Raw genomic sequence first — 24,880 nt, 5'->3', positions numbered from 1 at the left:
TTAATGTCTTTGGTCCCAATGATATTGGCCTGAACTAATAACCCAGGGAAATTGGTGGAATGGGATGTCTTTGAACACAACAGAGATGTTCTTGCTTTGGGTGGGAATAGCTTACAGGGAAGAAGGCTAGGGTGGCAGATAATCAAAGACCATCAAAGCTACTCCAGACAAGCAACTCATGGATTCTTTGTCTCACAGACTTGAAGGATAGTTTCTTTTCCTGGACAGTAGTTCCAGAACGGTTTTGTTCCAAGTAAGCACATGAGAGAAATGAGGCAAGCAGGGTTCCCATAAAACAGGAACAGGTTAAGAAAGTGTTGCCACTGGAAATCTCTGTTTAGAGATTGAGAAGTCTTTAGTGTGCAGAGACATAGAGAGGTGAGCTAGTAGATCCAGCAAGTCCAACCGTATGCCTTACTAGCTGTTCACTCAATGGAAGCACCCTGGAATCTAGGCTGGAGGTTGGGATGTATCTTTAAGGGTCAATGAAGTTCCTGAAACACAAAGCTTCCTGCATCTATGTTCATTAAGTTGCTATGTAAAAGGATAAGCAAGATAAAAGATAAGAAATAAGATTGTCAACCAATGTCTCTACAATTTTTGACACAATTGACATAATTGCCAATAGAATCAGTGACACTTCTGGCTTCCAGCCAGGACAAAGCTAGCTGTCAAGGACAAGAAACAGAGCTGCTCATGTTCAAGGTCTGTGCCATTGGCTGAATGGTTTAGATCCTTATAAACTCATTGCATCTGACGAAGCTTGACATGGAGCATTTAGTATACTTCCCCAAATTACAACGTCTTATTTGTTAAATCTGTATGGCTCCTATCGGTGCCTTTATTCCAAGAGGTGTTCAGGAAGCTTCTTTAACAATCTTGTAGGAAAGTGGCATCAGACAAGAAGTTGAATGGGTCTCGCAACTTAACTATGGACTTGACTCTCTAAAGTACTGCTCAAGATAGTGAGGGGTCATTTAAATCATGTCATCGCCCACTGCAGCATCTAATGGAAGTGTGAAGGCATGAAACATAGTAGTTGTTACTAGGTAACTTGGATAATTGAAAGCCTATCTCTTGACCCACTCTGCATTCTACAGTAAGGTAGCCACTACCTATAAATAAACAAACACCTAACTGTAGCAATCTATGACAATAATACAGAATCGTGGGATGGTGTTTTCCTTTTTAAAAGAGGAAGATGTATTTCCTAATTGAAGACAGTTTGAACCTGGCAAAAAAGAAGAAAATTTGTTTGTTTGTTTGTTTGTTTGTTGTTAAGTATCCAGACAGATATTAGTAGGCTTGGAAGCCAGTAAATATAAAATCCTCTCTCAGAACCAGCTTTAGACACCATCTCCTTTCCATTGGACATTTTAGAAAGGGAAATGCCACAACTGTTCTCTTGAGATCTAAAATCCATAGGGATCCATAGAGGTATCTGAGCCTTATTGAGTCACATTGTGGGAAAGCTACTTTCTCCTGGTCAAAAGAATAGATTGGCAGTTCTGTCATTGGCCTTAGTCAGAAACATGATATTCTAATCTGCCTCAAGGGTTAGAAGATTAGGCACTATGTGTCTCCTTCTTAAGAGTTAATCCAACCGAGTCTGTCAATCACCTGACTAAGAGAACACCTCAGGAAAGCTGATTCATATGAAATTATGCTAAGGAAATGGAAAGAATAATTATTCCCCTAATGACATAATGGACTTATGAACTCTGGAGTGTCTTCCTCCAGGCAGTTCCTGACAGATTTTCACTGATAAACATGTTCTAACTCAAAAGCCACGACTTCTCCCACCCTCTCATCCGTTCCTTGAGCAGCAGCCACTTTCCTACGCATGTTTGCCCTGACACTGCTTTCTCAGTGTTTCTGTGAAGACTCTCTTCCCCTTTACTGTGCACACTACTCAAAGGCATTTTCCTTCTCTTGAGAGCTTCTGGTATTTACAGTTGCCTGGCCTGTTATTCTGTTCAAAAGCTCTAATGAATGGCCCTGGAAGTTCTGTCTATGTCAGTTTTCAAATTATTTTTATCAATAAGACTTCAAACCTGCAGCAAAGAATCCTTGTGACATGTTCACATGTGCAGATGTGTCTGGGCTGAGATATTAACATTGGCTTCCACATAGCAAATTGCTTGCCTTATTTATTCTCATTTATGGGTAAACAGGAATGTTTGTAGAGAGATGTTATAAATGTATTTTACACAGGACCCTGGAAGTTTTCGTCTCTTAATCTGTGAGTCTGGGTCAGCTTGGATTTAAAAATTGAGACATTTTCATGGCATTAGATAAAAGTTAATCTACTGTAAATTGTTCTGTTTTTGGATGGTTCTACAGAAATTCATTTACAGTAACTTGGAAGAATAGGGAGGAAGAGGAGGAGGAGGAAGAGGAGGAGGAGGAAGAGGAGGAGGAGGAAGAGGAGGAGGAGGAAGAGGAGGAGAAGAAGGAGGAGAAAAAGAAGAAAAGAGGAAGAGAAAAAGAAGAAAAGAGGAGAGAGGAGAGAGGAGGAGGAGGAGGAGGAGGAAGCAGCGGCAGCATGATAAGCACAGTAACCCTGATGGTCACCATGATGGGAGAAGGTGATATGTGCATTTAGAAGAAAGCTAGACAATTAAAGCACATGTGAACAGAACCACTGCACCTGCCCCTTTGCCTTCCTAGATGTCATCACATCAAATGTCTTTGCAGAATTTTATGTTGGTTTTCTTCAGTGGATAATCCCTTTAAAAAGTCTCACCAGAGGAGCTAAAGAGATAGTTCAGTCCATAAAGTGATTGCCATGCAAGCCTGAGAAGCTGACTTTGAACTCCTATCACCCACATAAGAAATAGAAGTGATGGTGGATGTCTGTAACCCAGACATCTACCAGGTAGATCCCTGGAGCCCATCTGCCAGCCGTTCTCATGAAATTGATAACCTTGGGGTTCAATGAGAGACCCTGTCTCAAAATATAAGGTTAAAAGGTTGAGAAATACACCCGTTTATCCATCTTTATTCAGATCATCATTTATACACTGAGGGTTAAGAAGAATCACATGAGTAAGAATCACAAGGAGACGCCACACATGGTAAAAACAGGTTTGTTTTGTTTTTCCCCATAGAGGCACATGAAGCACAGAGGCTGAAATAAACTCACTGTTATCTGCTTCACCCAGGAATATTATGAAAGCATATTCCAAGACCAATTCTGTTTCGAAGAAACTAAGGTCCTTGTAGTGCCTATTCCTGGTTGTTAACTTGTCTATAACTGGAATGAACTACAGTCCAGAATTGGAGGGCTCACCTGTGATCCAGATCTTGAGGCTAAGAGACACAAATTTCCGACCGGGATCTTGACATGGAGATCTTGAAGCAGACTGGCTATGCAAAGCTTAGGCCCAGGCAAGGTAGTACATACTTTTAATCCCAGGAGACTGAGGCATGGAGATCTCTGAGTTCAAGGTCACCCTGGGTAAAAACAAGTTCCAGATCCAGGTGTGGTGGTGCACACCTTCAATCGGGGCCACTCCTTCTGCTGGAGACGTACATAGAGACATTGGAAGAAGGAAGATTCCCTCTTTGCCTGCTTGCATTTGCTTGCTAGCACATCCGCTGGAATCTACTTCTACAGAAGACCAGCTGAAACAACAAGCCTTGTGGGACTGAGCAACTACTAGATTCTTGGACTTCCAATTCACAGCTGACCATCATTGAGGAGTTATACTACAGACTGTAAATCATAATAAATTCCTCAATATAGAAAGACATTCTATACATTCTGTGACTCTAGAGAACCCTGACTAATACAGGCCTAGACTCTTGTTTTCTTGGAGTTTTCTCACAAGCACTAAGAATTCTCCACAAGTGAGCGACTCCATTCTTGGACCATGTTCCAACAATACCCAAATATCCACTTCTGACTGCCACACACATGTGCACACACATGCACATGAAAGTGCACCCATACATGCATGAACAAATATACATCACAAACATATAAAAATATCCCGTCAGAATGGGCAATCTATCTTGAGTGCAGATGGTTATAGGCAATCATGTGATGGGGCTACGTGTTTCATGCCTACCCTCATTGTTCCTCATTCCTTCTACTTCCTGAATTGTCTTTGACCATGGGACACACTCAAACAAAACCTTCAGAGAGTACACTCATGTACTCTCATTTAATGTTCCATGTACAGTTTATTAAGCTGTCTGCAGTCAATAGAGTTCAAGCATTAAAGCATGTAATTAATTTCTCTGATTACCTCTTTTATGTGTGCGGTGTATTGCATGCACACATGTGAGCAGGTGCAAAAACATCTGTGTGTGGGGTGTGGAGGTCAGAGGTTGACTTCATGTATCTCTCTTGGCCTTATTTTTTTGAAGCAGGGTCTCTTACCGAACCCAGAACTTCACATTTTGGTTGCACTGGCTGGCCAGTAAGCCTTGGGGGTTTGACTGCCTCTGTCTCCCACTTCTGCATCCTATGTTTACATTCTGATGATGTGCTGTGCTTTTTACATGGCATATGGGGCTATGAACATTCTCATGCTTACACAGTAAGTGCTGTTATCTCCTGAGCCCTAATTGCCACTTTTTATCACCACCTCCAAGTCGGCTTGCTTTTCAGTGAAATTTTATGAAGAGTCATTTGGCGTCAATGAAAGTTAGCACAAACCAAAGCATTCTTCTTACACAGAATGCCTTGTGTTCCCTTCCCATCCTGAGGCAGGCACATTGAATGCAGATAGGAGGCAGTAGTGCTGGCTCCATTATCCTTCCTCTCCTCCTTCACTGGAGGCTGTGCTATCCTGAATCATTCCTAGAATTAGAAGTTCCCTCTGCTCCATGCTTTGAAGGGCTATGTGCTTTTATGGCTCAAGACACTATAAACAACTCCTTGGGTCTCCAATTCTCTATTCCAGTGGCCAGGCTTCCTACAGCCTATCCATCTGAGATTTCCACTGTTGGGTATTGCCCAGGTAGTTCCATGAATCGTAGCCTCCCTGTCTAGGATCCATCACATGAAGCCCATGCTGTTAGGGCTCCTGCCTCCCAAGCCTGTTCACCCATGTCATATGTATGCATCAGTTCCATTTGTTTCAAAGGTTGATCCCATATTAGAATACCTTGACTCCCTGCCCCTAGAAGCCTTGCAAGTGTGGCTGCTGTGTCACATGTGCAGTAGGTGGCATAGAGGAGAGGGTTATATGTCTGTGCTCAGTGTGCTGACCTATGAACATTTGAATGATTAGTAGTCTAACTTTTCCTGGAAAAAGTAAGCATGAGATGACCATAAATCTGGCACAACACAGACCCCTACACCTTCCAGGACTGAGAGCAAGACAAAGATCAGAAGAACCTCACCTGGGGCTGAGGGACCCAGTCAGGAGTGAGCCTGAGACAGAAGACCTTTGCAAGGGGTCACTAGGGCTAGCCTGGGGAGGAGCAAGCCCGAGATGACCACCAGACCCATACATACACCATGGGACCAGGACAGGAAACTAGCCTGAGATGACCTCAAGCCAAGCACCAAACAGGCTTGGGGGTACAGACCATACCCAAGATGACCCTTCCTAGCACCATAATGCATAAGCAGGACTTACCACTCCTGAGACAACCAGACACTCAGAGATCCCAAGTGCCAGTGACAGGAGCAGGTAAATGTTAGAGAAATGGAAAAGAAAATAAGTTAGGAGGATGTGGGCACAATGAAGAGAGGCAGAACTGGAGACTCTAGTGAGGATCAGCCCGGTGGGAATTGTCAGTGATACCACTTGGCCGCATGGTGGGGTCCTGGCCGGTGCTGCCATGTGGGCTGTGGCCAGGCAGCAGAGGAAAACTGTGGTCACCAAAGGGTAGGTGTATATTCTAGCTTGGGCTGCCACCTAGAGTCATGTTGATGTCTGAGGGCTGTGCAGAACTGACCCCCACCTCTTACATGGGCACTGTGGGATAGCTGGCCCTGGGAGCATGAGAGCAGGAGAGCTGATCCAACCACGAGCAGGCTGCAGTACATGGGAGAGCTGGTCCCATCACTTGTCTGCTGTGTGGTGACAATGGCAAGGGGGAGATGACCCCCTACCTCTTGCCCCTTGCCACCAGTAGGAGAGCTGGTCCTGAGGTCATCAGAACAGGAGATTGTGGAAGTCACGTGACCACCCAGCATATACTCCTGCTTCATGCCTTCCTACCGTGATGAACTCTAACCTCAAACTGGAAGTCAGCATAAGACTTTCCTTTCTTAAATTTTGTTTTTTAATCAGGCATTCAGTCACAGCAATGAGAAAAGTGATTCATATTCCACTGTACTCAAAATCTAGCCGTACTATACCATGCATCTGGGATAGTCCTGTACAACAGATGCTCACTGTCAATGTGTTGAACAAATGAACAAAGAAACCACTTATTGCCCAAGAGGGATGAAGAAAGCTGCCTGGACTTAGGTGGAAATGATGGGAATGGTGTTGAGGGAGGCAGAACAGAGCCTGGCGGTCAGTGTGGTGAGTGAGATGAGTTGAGCGTGAGCAATGAGGATATGTGGACATCCTTGACTTTAGGCAGAATCAATGCCTGGCACTGGCTGAATTAGGCCATTGAGGAAATTTGGCACCAGAATTATCATGTTTAATTTCAAGACATGATTTAAGTTTTCTTTTTTCTTTTTATTTTCTTTCTTCCTTTCTTTCTTTCTTTCTTTCTTTCTTTCTTTCTTTCTTTCTTTCTTTCCTTTTTTGTTTTTTGTTTGTTTTTTGTTGTTTTGTTTTGTTTTTCTCTGTGTAGCCCTTAATGTCCTGGAACTCACTCTGTAGACCAGGCTGGCCTCAAACTCAGAAATCCACCTACCTCTGCCTCCCAAGTGTTGGGGTTAAAGGCATGCACCACCACTGCCTGCCTATGATTTAAGTTTTAAGAATATAAGTACATCACAATTTTAAGCTAAATATGACCTGTGTACACTAACTGTGCTACTGAGATGTAAGCACTTAGAATATGTACCATTGTACAGAGAAACAAAATTCCTACCTATAACAAGACCAATCCCATGGGGTGAGAAGCCAACTGACTTCTCCACAAGTGTAATGTAAGGGTTTCTAAGAGGTGCCTCACTCATACGTCATAGCGTCTAAAGACAATGACTCTAGGTTGTAGAGTCTAGATCTGTTAATAGCACTTCCTACTCATTACGTTCTCTATCTTTTGCATCGTGTTTGCCTTCATTTCCTATTAGATTCTGGGTGTCACACAGAATAGAGTTTTCATTCTAGCCTCAGGGGTACTAAGTGTCGGCCCTCCTAAGGAATGTCGCCTTGAGGAGACTCTTTCATGAATAAACAGGCATTGCCTTCCTTCCTGTCTATGACTCATTGGACCAGAATAGGAAATAACCTGAGGCACAAAAGAACAAGCTATTAGAAGAGGATGGTATGGGACAAACTCAAGTTGTTCCTCACTTTAGGATGAATAACACAACTTGGTCCTCCAGCTTGACAAGTGTGATGATGGGATCCATCCGGATAACTCAGTAAGGGTGGTTCTTAGGAATATTGGAGTCATTCTCTAAAACTGCTGAGAGGATTTTCATCAGCACCACTGTAGATATTCATGTGCTGTACTTGAACATGGGTCTAATTTGCTGAAGCTCATGTTAAAATTTACTCCCTACTGTTAAACATCATGGTGTAGCACCCATGGAACATTTAAGATGTGGTTAGGCTCTGCCATCATGAGCAGATTAATCTATGGTTTGATGGATGAATGGGTTAATGGGCTACCTCAGGAGTAGGTCTACTTTCAGCCACACCCAGCTGGACTGTCTTCTCATGTGCTTCATTCTATATCGTGGGGTTCTATAAGTCACCTTGGGCCTTCATCAGCAAGAAGAAAGTCACCAGACAAGGCCTCTTGATCTTGGACAAGAGTCATGAGCTCAAACAAGGTTCTTGTCTCTGTAATTTACTCAATTTGTCCTTGTGTGTAATTAACAATAAGATATCAGGCTACCTTAGGATCCCATAGGCTTGGAAACACAGAGGGACAGAACCCATGAGAACTGAAGGATTTTCTTTTTGTCGCAATTTCATCCAAATTGAAACGTTCCTTCCTGTGAGATGGATGATATTTTGTGAGACTAATGAAGTACATTGACATCACAATTTCAGGACAGCTGGAAGTACTAACAAGAGTCTTAATATCCCCCCAACCTCCAACCTACCCCATGGGTATAAAGCAGTATGATATTCCTGGGGGTGGGAGACTCATCTCTGGCAAGTTGCCTGGAGGAGACTCTCTGACCTGATGTGCTTCTTTCAATTTGTGCAGTTAGAGTCTGGGGTCAGGCAGTGTGTCTGCCTCACCACTGGGGTGCCTGAGATCAGGAAAGATAGAATGCAATCTGGGGGCTTTCGTTGCAGTGTGTCTGACTGCAGTGAAAGGTTCCGAGGAGTCCTGGTCTGGCTGGAAAAGCCAAAGTGTTACTACAGCTCTCAGAAGGGAAGCCTGTGCAAGGCAGGTAGCCAGGGTCTCTCCCACTACCATTGCACTGTGGGCGCTAGCAACAGCAAGGGAGCCACTAAGCAAGTGGCTGGGAGTAGTTACAACTGATGGCAAATGGCAGCTGATAGCCACAGCAGCAAGTGGAATGGGGTGGGGGTGGGGCAGACCCGAGGTCCAGCAATGGATGCTTCTGGAAAGAAAACTCTTCCCCAGAGTGTTACAGTCCAATAAAACAGTCGCCCTCCGATGAGTCTTGGTGAAACAACTTGTGCACTGTATTCCGTGTGGATCAGGACCTCATAAACATTTTGGGAGTAGGGTGGAATCCAGGGGTGGATGCTTCCCATTGGCTTAGTCTGAGATGCTAGTGATGCTCTATTCGAAATGGAGAAGGTGATGTCCCTATGTGACTGATTGTCATGGCCCTCTCAATGGATTGTCGTGAGTATGTGTTCCAGGACAGGTATATCTTGGCAGGGAGCTGGTTCCATGTCTGCTGTTCTCAATTCTGAGGGTCCCTGGGGTTTTGAACCTGCTCAACGTTACCAGCTCTTCTGTCTAGAAGCATGGTCCACTTGCCCCACCATCTGGTTAAACTATAACTTTGGTGTGTCTTCCATTCCCTGATGGGAATTAGTAAACAAATGTTATGTCACCCCAGGAAAAGTCTCACATGACACAGACTCTCTTCAAATAGAGCTAACAGATAAGACCTATACCGTCTAGTTTACACTTGAATTTCAGATAATCAACAAATAGTCTACAAGTGTATCTGTGGTCCATTCTGATGTTAATAAAGTTCAACTCTTTAGACTTAATTCCAAATTTTTTCTCAACCTTCTCACCATCCCAAAGTAATGTTGCCCATGTATGGAGAGGAGTGGAGATTCATGACTGACAAGTACAGAAAAGTCATACGGACTTTTCACATTCAGACTCTCTCACGAAACACACAGTAGGAAATAACGAAGGGACACTAAGGAGAAGGTCTCAGGTGTGGCCCGTCTGAGTGGCTCATTCATTTCCTGTTGTGTTAAATGCTAAGGTTGGCCTTTTAGGTCTCACACGAAATTCAGTGGAACAGACGGAAAACATTACAAGCTTCCTCTATGGGCTGGGTGAGACTGTTTGCCTCCTGGCTCATGGAGTCCATGCAGCTTCAATATTCCATGGAGACTCTACATCCTCCCCAGTGGAGACTCTACATCCTCCCCAATGGAGACTCTTCATCCTCCCCAGTGGAGACTCTACATCCTCCCCAAGGCTTCTCTCAAGAAAGGCATAAGTTCTTGTTCTGTGGAGATGCTGAAAGAGGACACAAACTCTACCAGCCAGTAGAACCATCTTCAACTAGAACTGTGTTTCTAATACAACACTGTGTGTGGCAGTTGGTACCCACGGGGCTTAGGAAGAGTCAATCAGTATCTCTCTAAAGGTGAGAGGGCTTCCTTTTTGTAATGTTTTGTCTCTCATTTAATAATATGGTAAATAAAGAATTTATCTAAACTTTCTCCCCGGTTTCCAAAACAGAGATTCAAACAAAAAAAAGAAAAAAGAAAAAAGAAAAAAAAAAGAAAAACAAAAAACAAAAATCAAAAAACAAAACAACATGCTTGAAATGTCCTGAGCCTTTGGAATGTTTGTTTTGTGTCAGATGATGCATAGTCAGTTCTTAGAATAAAGAGAGAGCTGGTCAGTGGAAAACACTGCCATGTGAGTGGAGCATTAGGATTTTTAGAATTCCAGTGGAGTGCAAGGGCTAGGAAATAGGTTTTATAACATAGCCAGCCAGTTCCCAACTTGATCATGCCTGTACAGTTATACCCCTGCTAAAGTCCTGGACACTAAGGCTCAGGGATACTTTCCAGTTGATGACTGTATTTGTGTGTCAGAAGTGTGTTATACCTGATTCTGTGAGGAGAAGAACTAAATGCTTTCCCCACACCCAACTCCCAGCTCACACTCTTTACTATCCATATCCAGATCTATTATATTAAAATGCTAATAGGAAGCTGGGGAGCTTCCTTGAGTTTTGCAAGCCACCTGAATGAATTAGAAGATGTAGGAGAGGAGTAGAAACCTGGAACTTGTAGATGGCCAATCGGAAGTACAAGGGGGCTTGGAAGTTTGCCAGTTGCAAGGATGCCAGTGTTGTGAAAGGCTGTGTCTGGGTGGTTAGTCCAAGACTTGACACAAGCTGGAGTTACCACAGAAAAAGGAGTCTTCCTTGAGAAAGTGCCTCCATGAGATCCATCTGTAAGGCATTTTCTCAGTTAGTGATCAAGGTGGGGGAGGACCCAGACTATTGTGGGTGGTACTTCCCTGGTATAGTCCTGGGTTCTATAAGTAAGCAAGCTGAGCAAGCCAGGAGAAGCAAGCCAGTAAGCAGCACCCCTATATGATCTCTGTATCAGCTCCTGCCTCTAAGTTCCTGCCCTACGTGAGTTCCTAGCCTGACTTCCTTTGATGATGTGGAATGTGCAATGTGGAAGTGTAAGCTGAATAAACCCTTTCCTCCCCCAACTTGCTTCTTGGTCATGATGTTTTGTGCAGGAATAGAAACCCTGACTAAGACAAACTGGTACTGGAGTGGGTTATTCCTGTGACAGCCTGACCATGTTTTGGGAGGATTGTGAAAGGACTTTGGAACTTTGGGCTAGAAGATTCATTGGGTATTAAGAGCTCTGTGGGATGTTCTGTAGGAGCTTGGAAGATAATGTTGAGAACAGTGCAAACAATGGAGACCTGGCTTGTATAATTTCAGAGAGAAGATTAAAGACTCTTATCAGGTCCATTGCTATTTTGATTGTGGTTTTGGTTAGCTGGGGTTGAAGAATCAGCTGTGATTAATAAGATACCAGAACTACTAAAGCAAAACCTTTGAGTTACTAGGACGATTGATGCTGGTTAGCTGGAGCTAAGAGATTAGCAGTGATTAAGAAGAGACCAGCATCACTAGGGTGAAATCTTCTGGGAAGTGTTTCCTGAGAGCACAGAGAAGCTGTGTTCCAGAAGCAGCCACAGTTGTAACCCGTATTGGCAGCCAGACTTGATAATGTATAAGAGTCACCCAGGTGGTACTGGTTTTGAAACATGAAGGGGTAGCAGCTGATGCTTGATACTGAGAGGCCAGGAGAGGCCATTGGTGAAGGTGCAGCTTCAGTGGCAGCTGAAGGCCTAGGACTGAAGGAGTCATGCAGAGAAGTTGAGGCTTAGCACCAGGAAAAGAACCTAAGTGAGGCTATTTGTGAAAATGCAGTCCAGTTGCAGAAGAAGACAGCAGTATTTTGGAGATGCCAGTACCATGAGATGACCACCAAGAACAGTAACAGCAGTAAAGTACAGGCCGCTGGAGCCTAGAAGACAAGCTGTGTGCTACAAAGGGCAGAGCTGGAGAAGTAACCCAAGCCCTTGGAGGAGCCCAGAAGATTGTGAGTTGGATCCCAGACATTGGACAGTTAGAGTTTGATTTTGATTTTGATTGTAACTGTGCCCTACTATTTTTCCCTCTTGAAGTAAGAAAGTATTTTAGTAGAGCCCACAGTTAAGAGACTTTGAACTGTAAGAAGATTTTGAGTTTCAAAAGCAATTGGATATTTTAAAAGGATTTAAATTTTAATATGTAAGACTTTGTAAAGACTCTGGGACTTTTAAAGTTATTTAGATCTTGGGGTTGAAAAAGAAAGTAAGGGTTGAGGCTTAACAGTGATGTGTTTGTGTGTCAAGTTGACACAAACTGGAATTGTCACAGAGAAAGGAGCCTCCCTTGAGGAAATGCATTTTCTCAATTAGTGATCAAGGGGAGAGGACCCAGTCCTTTGTGGGTGGTGTCATCCCTGGGCTGGTAGTCCTGGGTTCTATAAGAAAGCAAGCTGAGAAAGCCAGGGGAGGCAAGCCAGTAAGAAGCACCCCACCATGGTCTCTGCATCAGCTCCAAGTTCTTGCCCTGGGTGAGTTCCTGTCCTGACTTCCTTTGGTGATAAACAGCAATGTGGAAGTGTAAGCTAAATAAACCCTTTTCTCCCCAATTTGCTTCTTGGTCATGAAGTTTTGTGCAGAAATACAAGCCCTGACTAAGACAATGGCCTTGAACTTCTGATCCTTCCACCTCCAATCCTGAGGATATGGACATGTGCCTCCACACCAGGTTATTCCATGCTGGTGGGGAACCCAGGTTTTTGTGAATGCTACGCAATCACTCTGTCAACCATGTTCCATTTCCTTTCCCTGAAATGGGTTGTAAACTGGTGTATTTAATAAATATTTTATAAGCAACTACTATATGTCGGGCACCTTTCTAATACTAAATATACAGAAACAAGCTGAAATTCCTACCCTTTTGAAAATTTTTATCTAAGATGACCAAAGTATACACATATAAAACACATTTCGAATTTGTAGCAGTCGAATCTCTTGTCTTCAGGTGACAGGTTCCAAGGTCCCCCACCCACCCTGACCCTCTCTGGATGCTTAAAACCATTATCACTGAATTCCACACTTGATGTACTTTCTTGTGTACACACATGCGCATACAAATTTAAAGCCTTTTTCTTTTTTGCCCTTGGCAGGTACTGTATCACATTAACATTTGCAGTGTAGGATGGAATGGCTATACTAGTCAAAGCTCAGTGTTTCTCTTTCTTTCACAAGTTCAATCATCCCTACAGTAAATCTTAGAAACCTCAACATTCCTTTTATTTTTTTCTGCCTTTCTTAATTAAGTCAATAACCTCTACCTGTTTATGAGTAGAAGGCACTTTACACTTTCTCTCTGACATCATACTGTGGCATCATACTGTAAGTGACATCACGCAATGACAGATAAGCACAGGTATGACACCTCAAATAACCAACTTCTTAATTAAAAGGGTTCTAAGTGAATAACAGGTAGATAGTATACACAGAGTGGAAACATTGGAGAAAAACGTCATTGATAACTCAGGTAGAAATGAATGATACTTCACATGACCCAAACCACATTAGAGCCCAGAGGATGGACTTGGGATAATTACTGTATCTCTATTCCTTTCCACAAGGTGTCCACATTGAATAAATCTTTCTCTTCTCTTCACTATTAATTTCATCAGCAATTGGCTTTTTGTGGATGAGTGGCCAAACCTATGTTGTTAATAGTGCCAGGATCCTTACCTAACAACTCCTAACAGCCTTGTATTGAGAGATGCATCCAAATTTGTCTCTGTTGTCTGACAGAAGTACAGCTGTTAATAGGGTTTTGCCTCTTTCAGAGAGTTAAGACTTCTATTAGAGAACCAATGTGCCACTCAGTGACAAGCATCAGCATATCTGGGTCTCCAAGACTCACATATGCATAGGTTTTCACCCTCTCAGGGGGGTCTTTCTGTGCAGACAGAGCCCAGGCACACACTCAGTAGAGAGTGAGGATGTTCATAAGAAGCAAGTGTTCAATGAACGAAAGGATGGAGGAAAGAGGAACTCAGGTCAACCTCCTCTTCCTGAGAAGCTCTCTCCAGGATTGACAATGCAGGGGCAGGTGGGAAGAGGAACAGTGTCAAGAAAGTATGGTCACTTCTCATTTGCTTTGCTGGCATCAGAAAACGGAGACCGAAGCTACCATCTGTGATTCCAGCCCTGATTGCAAAACGGTCTGCTGTTTAGTTCTGGGGCTGTGGTTAGCACCCGGAGCCTGGTCTGCAGTGTAGCCAGCCACAGCTGAAGAGACCAGAGCAGAAGCCTATTAAAAATGAAATGGCCATGGAAAGAGATAGCAAAGACCAAAGTAATGAGAGGGAAAGGGGGTGGAGAGGAAGGGAGATGAAACAGAAAGGGGGAAGCTGACGAATGCCATGGAGGAAATGGACAAGCATGCACAGAGAGATTGCTGGTCAGAGTGCCTTCCACCACAAAAAGTGTCAAGTAGGTGATAGGCACAGTCATTGCTGCGTTATTTTTGGGACAGGATGTCCATATTCACGGAGCACAATAAACATAGAGAAGTGCCAAGCCCACGCAGCTCTATCACCCAGCACAGATTCCAAAGCGACATCTTAGACTCTTAAGACTTAGAGGAAGGAACTAGTTCCTTGAGTAAGTGGGCACAGTGCCCGAGGAGGCCAGAAGAGGGTGTAAGATTCCTGGAAGTGGAGTTACAGGTGATTGTGAGTTCACAAGTATGGATACCGATCCTTTGCAAGAGCAAGTGTTCTTAACTGCTGAGCCATCTTTCCAGCCCTAACTGCACAATTACAGATAACATCTATCAATGTCACAAGGTGGCACAGCCCTGCTGGGCATTTTTACTAGGTGATAAAATACACCAGTATCAAGATAATCATGACATTAGCATGACCCATTTTATATTGGAGTGATGATTATAGGAGGAAATTAAAAGGCAGTGTACAAAATTATCAAGCATACAGGCAGGTGTGGTTCTTGCTTCATAGGACTGTATAATGGGTAATTAGATAAACCAGATAATGTAGTAACAGTTCAGAGAAACCATTGGAAATCTCAAAACCGAGGGTAAATTTCACATGTCCTCAATGCAAATAAGTAATAAGTAATAAATATACAGTGATGGATGTGTTAATTAAATCAAAGTGCAATGTGTACAAATAACAAAATATCATATATCTCACATAAATATAAACAATAATTTGTTAATTATGATTAGTTACTTTTAAAACTAAGTAATCTCTTTCTTGTTGATTTTCTTTTTGATAATTTGATCATACTTGGTCACTTTAAATATTTACATGTAATTTTGTATTTTTCCCATTTATGTTGCTCTTTTTTTTTTTTTCTTTGACTAACAAGTTCATTATCTTGCTTCACACTATTCTCTTTTCTCTTTGGAGTCAGGCTTTCACTGAGACTGAGTAGAGCAATGAGTTAGAGTTGAGACACAGAGAGACAAAGAGAGACAGAAGAGCCTTGGGCCTGGCTTTATTGTATTCTCTCTATTGTGGTTTTAATCCCCTTCCCCACGGGCTTTTCAAGAGAATCAATGAAAGAAATACCATAAAGGGAGATCTGGTCGACCAGGACTGAAGAAGGAAAATGGGTCACCTTATCCTCATGAGTATGCTTCCTACATTATAAATATTCATAAAGTCTTAAAAATTCACAATACTGAGCCCAGTAGGCTATCACATAGCCCCTTTTTGTCAGTCCACTGTAATCCTCCTTTGAATTTTGCTTTACCTCGTTACTTTTCTGTTTAAATTGTGTCAGATCTGGAAAGATAGCTCAGTGATCAAGAATTCTTCTTCCAAAGGACCTGAGTTCATTTCCCAGCCCCACGGGATGTCCACAACCACCTATAACTCTAGCTCCAGGGGATGATACTCTCTTTTTGTCTCTGTTGGTACTTATATACAGGTTTCATACAACCAACAGATATATTCAACATACACATAAATTTAAATTGATGTGTGTGTGTGTGTGTGTGTGTGTGTGTGTGTGTGTGTGAAAGAGAGAGAGAGAGAGAGAGAGAGAGATCTGTGTCTTTGCCATAAATTCTTTTCTTTGATAAAACAAAACCCCCAAATGAAACCTTTAGCCAGTAATAACTGTAGGTCCCAGGCTGGTCTCAAGCTTATGTTTCTCTTGCCTCAAGCTTCCAAACTAATCTACAAACTAGAACAGAAAAGGCAACTTCCAGAATAATTCTGTGAATTCAAGGCAACCAGGTGGTGACCAACTGTTCAGACACGAGTCTGTTGGGGAAATTTATATTCAACCATAACTTTTAACCATAAGTCAACACAGTATCAAAATAGAAAAACCAATCCAATATCAAATAGCCTAACAATCTAACAGCACCAACACTATTCAAAAGTCCAAAATCCAAGAAGGAACTAAAAGAATCTCTTAGCCATAACTCCAGTAAAAGCAAAGGCAAGTTACATATGACCAATCGACAGCAACACAGAACAAACATCTCCATTCTAAAAGAGAGGGATAGAGACATAGCGAGGACAGACCAGAATGAAACAAGAGTGGAACCGGACACGGCAGACACCAAGCCTTTTAACTTCAGGTAAAGCTCTGAGGCTTGTGACAGAAAAACCAAGGCTCCAGTGGGCTTTGATAGACCTGTACTTCTAGCCATACTGCCTGTGGTAGAGTTTAAATGAGCTTACTAGAGAGAGATCTGCTATGATCATGACTTTTCATAGCACTGGCACAAGATAGCTGGCAGAATCAACAGAGAGGAGAGGAGCTGACTTAGCCCTCTGTCTCATTGTTTCATAGAGGGAAGATATGATGATGACAGATATGGAAGAGAGGGTAGGTCCTGTCCATGGTAATTCATCTCTCCATGCCAAGCAGGAAACACATAGTTCAGGTTTGCATATTGCACTCTAGTTGATCTTTCGGTTCTGCATCTATTAGCCAGAGTCCATTGTCTAAAAGTTTCAGTATCAAAGACATAAGGAGGAAGACAGTATTGAGACATTTCACATCTAAATCATAACATCATATTACCATTTCCCAGTAGGTTCACAGTCATCTCATGATGAACAGTACATTCTGTCCAAGTTCAAAAGCCCTCATAATCCTACATATCCAACACTGTTCAAAGGCCAACTCTCTTCTAAGACTGAAGGCAATCTTTAACTGAGATCTTATTTAAAAAAAAAAACACACACACACACATTACAAACTTCAATATACAATGACACAGACTAAACATTCCTAAATCAAAATGGATGAGTCTGGTAATTGCAAGGGTCCAAAGCAAGACTGAAAGCACAAGGGGAAAATGTCAGACTCTAGTTCTATGTGATTTGTGGGAGGTCGTGGTGACATCATTTGGGCTCCAACTTTTTGTGTTACCTTGTCCCTTCAACTCTCCTTTCCTCTATATCCATGGCCTCTCTATTGGTCTGACTCCAGTGTGTGCCTACAGTTTCCCTTGATAAATATCCTATATCCCATATCCCTTTGTGGCCTCCTTTGTTATTTGGATTTCACCTTTACAGTTTCATACAGAACCCCCTAAGGAGCTTCATGATAGGAATCCGATTCTACTGTATTTCTGTCTTTCTAGAACGTCAAGGAAGGCCTCCATGATAAGTGACTGTATGCCTGCACAGCCACAGAGACACTTGGATTTCTGCTGCCCATCAGACCATGCTGCATGAACATCTGTGCGTTTTTGTGACTGAACTTTGAAAAGTCTTTACTTGGTGGCCCTTCTCAGGAGACAGCTGCCTTTCATGTGAATTCACACTTTAATATTTTATTTGTATATTCATATCTGTGTGCATGTGAACCACAGGTGTGGATGTGTCTATGGAAGCTAAAAAAAAAAAAAAAAACAGTGTTTTGGATCCTAAGAACCTGAAGTGACAGGTGCTTATGAACTGGCTACTGGGACTTGACCATGGGTCCTCTAGAAGATCAGCAAGTACTTTTGGCTGCTGAGCTCTATGTTCAGCCCCAGGAACTTACATTTTAATGTACTAGAGCCTTCGGAGGGTGAGATCTGACCATCAGCACAACTTTCCATGTATCTCCACGTGGAGTTCTTCATTCCACTTTGATCATGTCAATCTCGTCAACCATCATAGCTGACTAGGGATGTAATTTGTAAATTCACTCATATCCTTTTCAGTGCCAAACTGCCTATGCTCACACGTTTCCTCTCCACCTATTGTTCTATTTCCACTATAAATTTCAGGAAAAGTTGTCCAATCACCATGCCATAGCCTGGATGTTAGACTGTCTTGAAATGTTCTTCACTGTACAAATTAGTACATTACCTATAAATTCCACCTCAGTCACCTTTTCAGGAACCAGACAAAGAAATTCAGAGAAGGCTCCATGTGGGTAAAGGGGGGACAGAGGCACACATGAGGGTAACAGAGAGATGAATCCAATCAAAATACCTTGTTTGCATATATGAATGAAACCTATTATTATATTCAATTAATATATGTTGATAAAAATGAGCATAAGTATAGTTGGATATATATGATGAAGAATGCGTTCTGTCCAAGTTCAGAAGCCCTCATGATGTGAAATATAAGGCCCTGAAACTTTCAAAAACATATAGACTATTGTGTAAGCAAAAGATTATTGGATACCATGTCTAAAACATGATTGAGTGAAAAACTGTAAATTAGTTTCATTTAAGCTGAGAATATTTGACCTTAAAGGGAATACTTTTTTTTTTTTTTTTGGTTTTTCGAGACAGGGTTTCTCTGTATAGCCCTGGATGTCCTGGAACTCACTTTTAAACAAATGAAACTTAAAAAGCACACATTAAAAAGAATATTGTAATGTACACATTTAGTCTTTATATACACATCACATATTTTTCATTTCCAAACATCAATTAGAATAAAAACATACGAGCCAAGAAAAGTTAATAGACAAAGACATTTCACCAAATGAAGCATACAGCTTATAAGTAGAACGAGTTACTAATGCAGAGAGTGTCAACACAATCATTAAGGAAATTATCATTGAAAGTCCAATAAGACTCTGTGAAAAAGTTACTTGAGGGTTCTGGAGAGGCATCTCAAAGGTTAGAGCATTTGCTGTGCAGTCGTGAGAGCCAGGGTTTAGTTCTCAGCATCCACATAGCCAGCTCCACATCCCATGGATACCCAGAACTCCAATTCCAAGGAATCTGTAGCCCTTTCATGGATTCTGTGAATGTGTGTGTGTGTGTGTGTGTGTGTGTGTGTGTGTGTGCATGTGCATTTGCAGGTGTGTGCACACACAGAGAGTAAAAGAAACTATTTAAAAAAAAAAAAACAAAACCACCCAAGGTATTAGAGTGCCATCCCCACAACATGGCAGAACCATGGCAAACAAAGCTTCCTAAACCAACATATATTTTAGACGTGTGACTTTGTCCTCCCAACTCCAACACCAGTGTGACTCTGCTCTGTACTTCATATGGGGCCATGTGATGTGCTTCAAACAATGCCAAAGCCTTGAGAGCCAACTATGCAGTTACCTTCTTCTCTTGGTTTCTGTGGTGACCAAGAAAAAAGTTGGTCTTTATGCACTTGATAGCTTTCAACAGAGAAAAGAAACCAGCAGAACACATTCCAACCCACAACAGTCAAACCCCTGGCAATGCAGACCCAAGTTTGTTTAGAAGAGTTTGGTCGGAATGCATACTCAGTTAACCAATAATAACATATAAGGCATTCTGGCAAAGTGTGATTAGACTGGAACAAGGGAAAATGTGGTTGAATCAAAATACATGTCCAGGAGGCTGCAGAGAGAGGTTAGTGGTTAAGAGCATTTATTGTTCTCATGTTGGGATCCAGGTTTGGTTCCCTACATCCAAGTGGCAGCTCACAACTGATTATAACTCCAGTTCCAAGTGACTTAATGCCTTCTGCTGATCTTGTTTGACTCCTGTACGTATGTAATATACAAAACCTTATGTAGCCACAAATACATACACATAAAAGTAAATAAATAAATGATAAATAGGTAGATCAAGCTTAACACAAATCAATACATAAACTGAAAGTATGACTTGATATGTGGTCATGAATAGAACCTCTTAGTTTTTGTTAGTTTTACTTTGTCCATCAAATCAGATACCATTGTATAGTTACATGATGCAAGAATCTGGAAAAGGATGAGATCTTACACATAAGGAAAAGGATGAGATCTTACACATAATGAAAAGAATAAGATCTTACACATAATGAAAAGGATAGGATCTTACACATAAGGAAATGGATGAGATCTTACACATAAGGAAATGGATGAGATCTTACATATAAGGTACATAATAATGTTGACAAGATTAAAGAAGAAGGAAAAAGACTTTTGGAGGCTATTGGTTGTATTAGAAAATAAGGAGAAGATAACCAGGTGTTTGTTGGCTTAACCTGATTGGATTTTTAATTGATTCCTGAGAGGAATGTCAGAGTCAGAACAAGTCACTGCTATAAAGGTCATGTGAAATAACTTCACACATCAGCCACTCTCAAAAACCCAGAAGTCAAAGATGTTGATCAAACATTGATCAAGAGTGGTGGGACCTCTGCAGAGATAAACATACTGACAGGAGACAAACACCACCCAATAGCAGAACAACATCCTTTAGTCATCATGTGTGTGTGTGGGGGGGGTATGTGTACACACGTGTATGGGAGTGTACACACCAATCCATATGAGGATGTCCACATTATTCCTTTGAGATCTGGTCTCCCAATGAACCTGTAGCTAGGCTGTAGCCAGCAGGCTCCACACCCATCTTTCTATCTCTGCTCTCACAGTGCTGGTGTTATAGGCATCTACAAGCATGCCTGAAATTTTAGAATTTTTTTCTTTTTTATGCATATACATATGCATTTGAACATGCAGAGGTCAGAACATGGTGTTGGATTCATTGGACCTGGAGTTGCAGACAGGTGCAAGCAGCCTAATGTGGGTGCTGGAAACCAATCTCGGGTCTTCCACAGCAAGCGCTCTAACCACCAAATCATCTCTCCATCAGCCCCTTGACTAGCTTTTTATGTGGGTGCTTAAGATCTGAGCTCAAGTCATCTCCTCTGACATCTCACTCTTGTGTTGCTATTCTGCCAACATCTCATAAAACTGAATATGGTGGAATATATCTGTAAACCTAATACTTGGGAGGTAGAGGCAGGAAAATCAGAAGTTCAAGGTTATTCTGGAGATAGCCTGGGTCTGTCTTAAACAAACAAAAATGCTCAGATTTGTTCATTATGATGTATAAACACACACACACACACACACACACACACACACACACTGTATCTAGCAGAGGTTAAATGTCAGCCTTCAAAGGATCAAATCACCCTGTGCCTAGAGACATTGCCGGTGTGGCTGCTGTGTCAAATGTTCATCAGTAGGTGGCAGAGGGGATTATGTCTATGCTCAGCATCCTGACCTGTGAATATCTGACATTCCCAGAAAAAAAAACAAGCCTGAGAGGATCACCAGCTTGGCACCATTCAGGCCCCAGAAGGGCTCCCAGGGTGGGGAGCAAGCCAGAGACTAGAAAAACTGTCATTTTAATTTAAGGATATAAACCTTATGTGTTCCTGTTATCTCCCAAATGATTGACTTATTAAGACCTATTAAGTTTATTAGTAAGTTGGAGGCCTAGGCTGGGCAGATATTCACCTATTCGAACCCTTAAAACTTTCAGTTTCTCAGCCACGTGATCCTTTATCTATCTCCAATCTGAGTCTCACTCTGGCTTGTTTTGCTTCATGTGTGTCCTCATAGTGACCAGCTCATCACAACTCCTCCTGGTCCCTCTGCCTCACGGCCATCTCTTGGTCTTTCCATGTGGTCTCTCTTCTTCTTCTTCTTCTTCTTCTTCTTCTTCTTCTTCTTCTTCTTCTTCTTCTTCTTCTTCTTCTTCTTCTTCTTCTTCTTCTTCTTCTNTCTCTCTCTCTCTCTCTCTCTCTCTCTCTCTCTCTCTCTCTCTCTCTCGCCCCTAACTGTGATCCAGCTGTGATCCAAAATCTAACTCTGCACAGTCATAGGATGAATCAGCTCTTTATTAACCAATCAGAGATAAATGGGGAACTTTTTTTTTAATACAACATTGATACTGATTGTCAATATTCATGACAAAGCTGGTGTCCTTACTATGACCAGATCTCTGGGCACAGAAATCAGCATCTGAATATACAGTGCACAAAACCAACCCCCAGAAAAGAACCCTGGCCGGGACCCAGGCAGGAGTGAGCTGGACAGAGACCAACAATCCCTTCGTGGCACCACTAAGGTGGGCCAGGTGAGACACAAGCCCTAGATGACCACTAGACTGGTGGTGCCATGGATCCTGACAAGGGATGATCACCAGTCAGGTGCCAAGCAGGCCTTGGGGCTCAGACCTTGCCCAAGATGACCCATATCTGGTGTCATAATGCACAAGCAGGTCATAGCACTCCTGAAACCACTCTCTCTCTCTGGTTTTTTAAGATTTATTTATTTTATATATGTGAATACATTGTGGTTCTCCTCAGAGACACCAGAGGAGAGCATCGGATTCTATTACAGATGGTTGTGAGACACCATGTGGTTGCCGGGAATTGAACTCAGGACCTCTGGAAGAGCAGCCAGTGCTCTTAACTGTTGAGTCATCTTTCAGCCCCTGAAACCACTCTTGAGATGACTCCTGACACTCAGAGACCTCAGGCACCACTAAAGATTGTAAGTAAGTGACAGAAAAAGAGAAGAGAAAGAGAAACAGAAGGATATAGGCACAATGAAAAGATGCAGAAGTGGAGACTCAAGGGTAGTGACGAACAGCCTAATGTGAGTTAGTGATGCCACCTGGGACCATGGTGGTGTCCTCCCCTGGAGGCCACATCTGGGTCTGTGGTCCTGAAGCAGCAGGAGTCTGTTACCACCAAACGCCAGGCAGATGTCCCTGGTCTGGGCTGCCAACTGGGGGGACATGTTGATGTCTGAGGGCTGTGCAGAATTGACCCCACCTCTCACCTGGCATCATGAGAGAGCTGGCCCTGGCAGTATGAGAGCAGGAGAGTGAGCTTTCTCGTGCCCTTAGCCAGCTGCAGTACTCAGGAGACAGCCCTCCCCCCTGCACATTGTAGGAATTCTGGGTGAGTCAGCCCCAAGGGTGTAAGTGTGCAGGAGAGCTAGCCCTGCCACTCATCTCCTGTGTAGTTGCATTGACAAGGGAAAGATACCCTCCTTCCCTTACCCCTCACCTGCAGGAGATGGGAGACCTGGCCCAGGGGTCATGAGAGAAGGAGATCTGGCCCTGTCCCTCACCTGTTGCAGCACTCAGGAGAGTGGTCCTTACACCTGCCTGGCAGTTCAGTAGAGCTGACCCTGGATGTGGGGGTTGCCAGTAAGCTGGCCTCAAGATCATAAGTGTGGAAGAGCTGGCCTTGCCTCTTATCTGCTGAAGAGTGGGAGTGGCAACAGCAAGAGAAAGATGCCCTTCCCTCATTTTTGCCAAATTAACAAAACAACAAAATTAGAGATGAAAAGGGAGACATCATAACAGGCACTGAGTAAATCCAGAAAGTTGTAAGAAAATGCTTTAAAAATCTGTACCCTAAAAACTGAAAATCCTAAATGAAATGTGTAAATTTCTTATTATATATGACCCACCAAGGCTAAATCAAGATCGGATAAGCAACTTAAACAGACTCATAAACACTAGTGAATTTGAAGTAGCAATTAAAAGTCTGCCTCCCTGCACATACCCCCAAAGCCCAAGGCCAAATAGATGACTTTAGCACAGAATTCTACAAGACTTCAAAGAAGAATTAATGCTAATACTACTCAAATTATGCCACAAAATAGAAACAGAAGGAACATTGTCTAATTCTTTTTATGAGGCCACAAAAATCATGATTGGCCCAACAAAAGAAGATTACTTAAGAATATAGATTCAAACACTCTCAATAAAATACTTGCAAACCAAATCCAATAACACATCCAAAAGATTATCAATTATGATCATGTAGGCTTCACCCAAGAAATGCAGGGATAGTTCTACATACATAAATTGATAAATGTAATGCACCATATAAACAGACTGAAAGACAAAAGCCACAAGGTTATCTCATTAGATGCAGAAAAGGCCTTTGACAACATCCAACATCACTTCATGATAAAAGTCCTGCAGAGACTGGGGATACAAGAGGGATACCTCAACATAATAGAGATTATTTACAGCAAACCTGTCCTAACATCAAATTAAGTGGAAAGAAACTCAAAGTATTCCACTAAAATTAGGAAGAAGACAAGGAAAACTACTTATAATAGTACTTTAAGTCTTAGCTAGAATGATAAGAAAACTGAAAGAAAGGGGATAGGAATGGGAAAGGAAGAAGTCAAAATATCTCTATTTACAGGTGATAAAATTGTATCTGTAAATGAGCCTACAAACTCTACCATGACATCTCTACAGTTAATAAATACTTTCAGCAAAGTAAGAAGATACAAATTAACACAAAACCCATCAGTACCCCTCCTATATACAAATGACAAATGGACTGAGAAAGAAACCAAAGAAACAATACTTGCCACAATACAAAAAAAAAAAAAAAAAAGAATTCTGTGGAAACTCTAGCCAACCAAGTACAAGACTTACATAATAAAACCTTTTTAGGATTCATATAATGGTCATCCTACCAAAAGCAATCTGCAGAGTCAATGCAATCTCCATCAAAATTCTCACACAATTATTCACAGAACTTGAAAGGACAATTTTCAACTTCATAAGGAAACAAACAAAAATACAGAATTGGTAAAACAACCATGAATCCATGCTGGAGGTATCACCATCCCCAATCTTAAGTTGTATTTCAGAGATATAGTAATAAAAACAGCATGGCTTTGGCATGAAATCAGACACAATGATGCAGCAAGAGAAACAGCTCAGAACTACTACCGGATTTCTTCTTTTTTTTTTTTT

General features: G+C 42.1%; 1 non-coding gene and 1 pseudogene across 1 annotated transcript; both read left to right on the top strand.

Annotated features, from left to right (window-relative positions):
• The first annotated feature begins 5,125 nt into the window (after nt 1-5,125).
• On the top strand, nt 5,126-5,255 carry LOC115065533. Its single transcript, XR_003845318.1, has one exon. It is a non-coding gene; the product is annotated as a small nucleolar RNA SNORA17 (small nucleolar RNA).
• A 16,014-nt stretch (nt 5,256-21,269) lies between these two features.
• Nucleotides 21,270-21,389, top strand: LOC115065547 (annotated as a pseudogene).
• Nucleotides 21,390-24,880: the final 3,491 nt, after the last annotated feature.

The sequence above is a fragment of the Mus pahari genome, chromosome 15 (assembly GCF_900095145.1).
Source record: "Mus pahari chromosome 15, PAHARI_EIJ_v1.1, whole genome shotgun sequence".
In the NCBI taxonomy this organism is placed as follows: Eukaryota; Metazoa; Chordata; class Mammalia; order Rodentia; family Muridae; genus Mus; species Mus pahari.
This window is presented reverse-complemented; position numbering and strand designations above follow the sequence as displayed.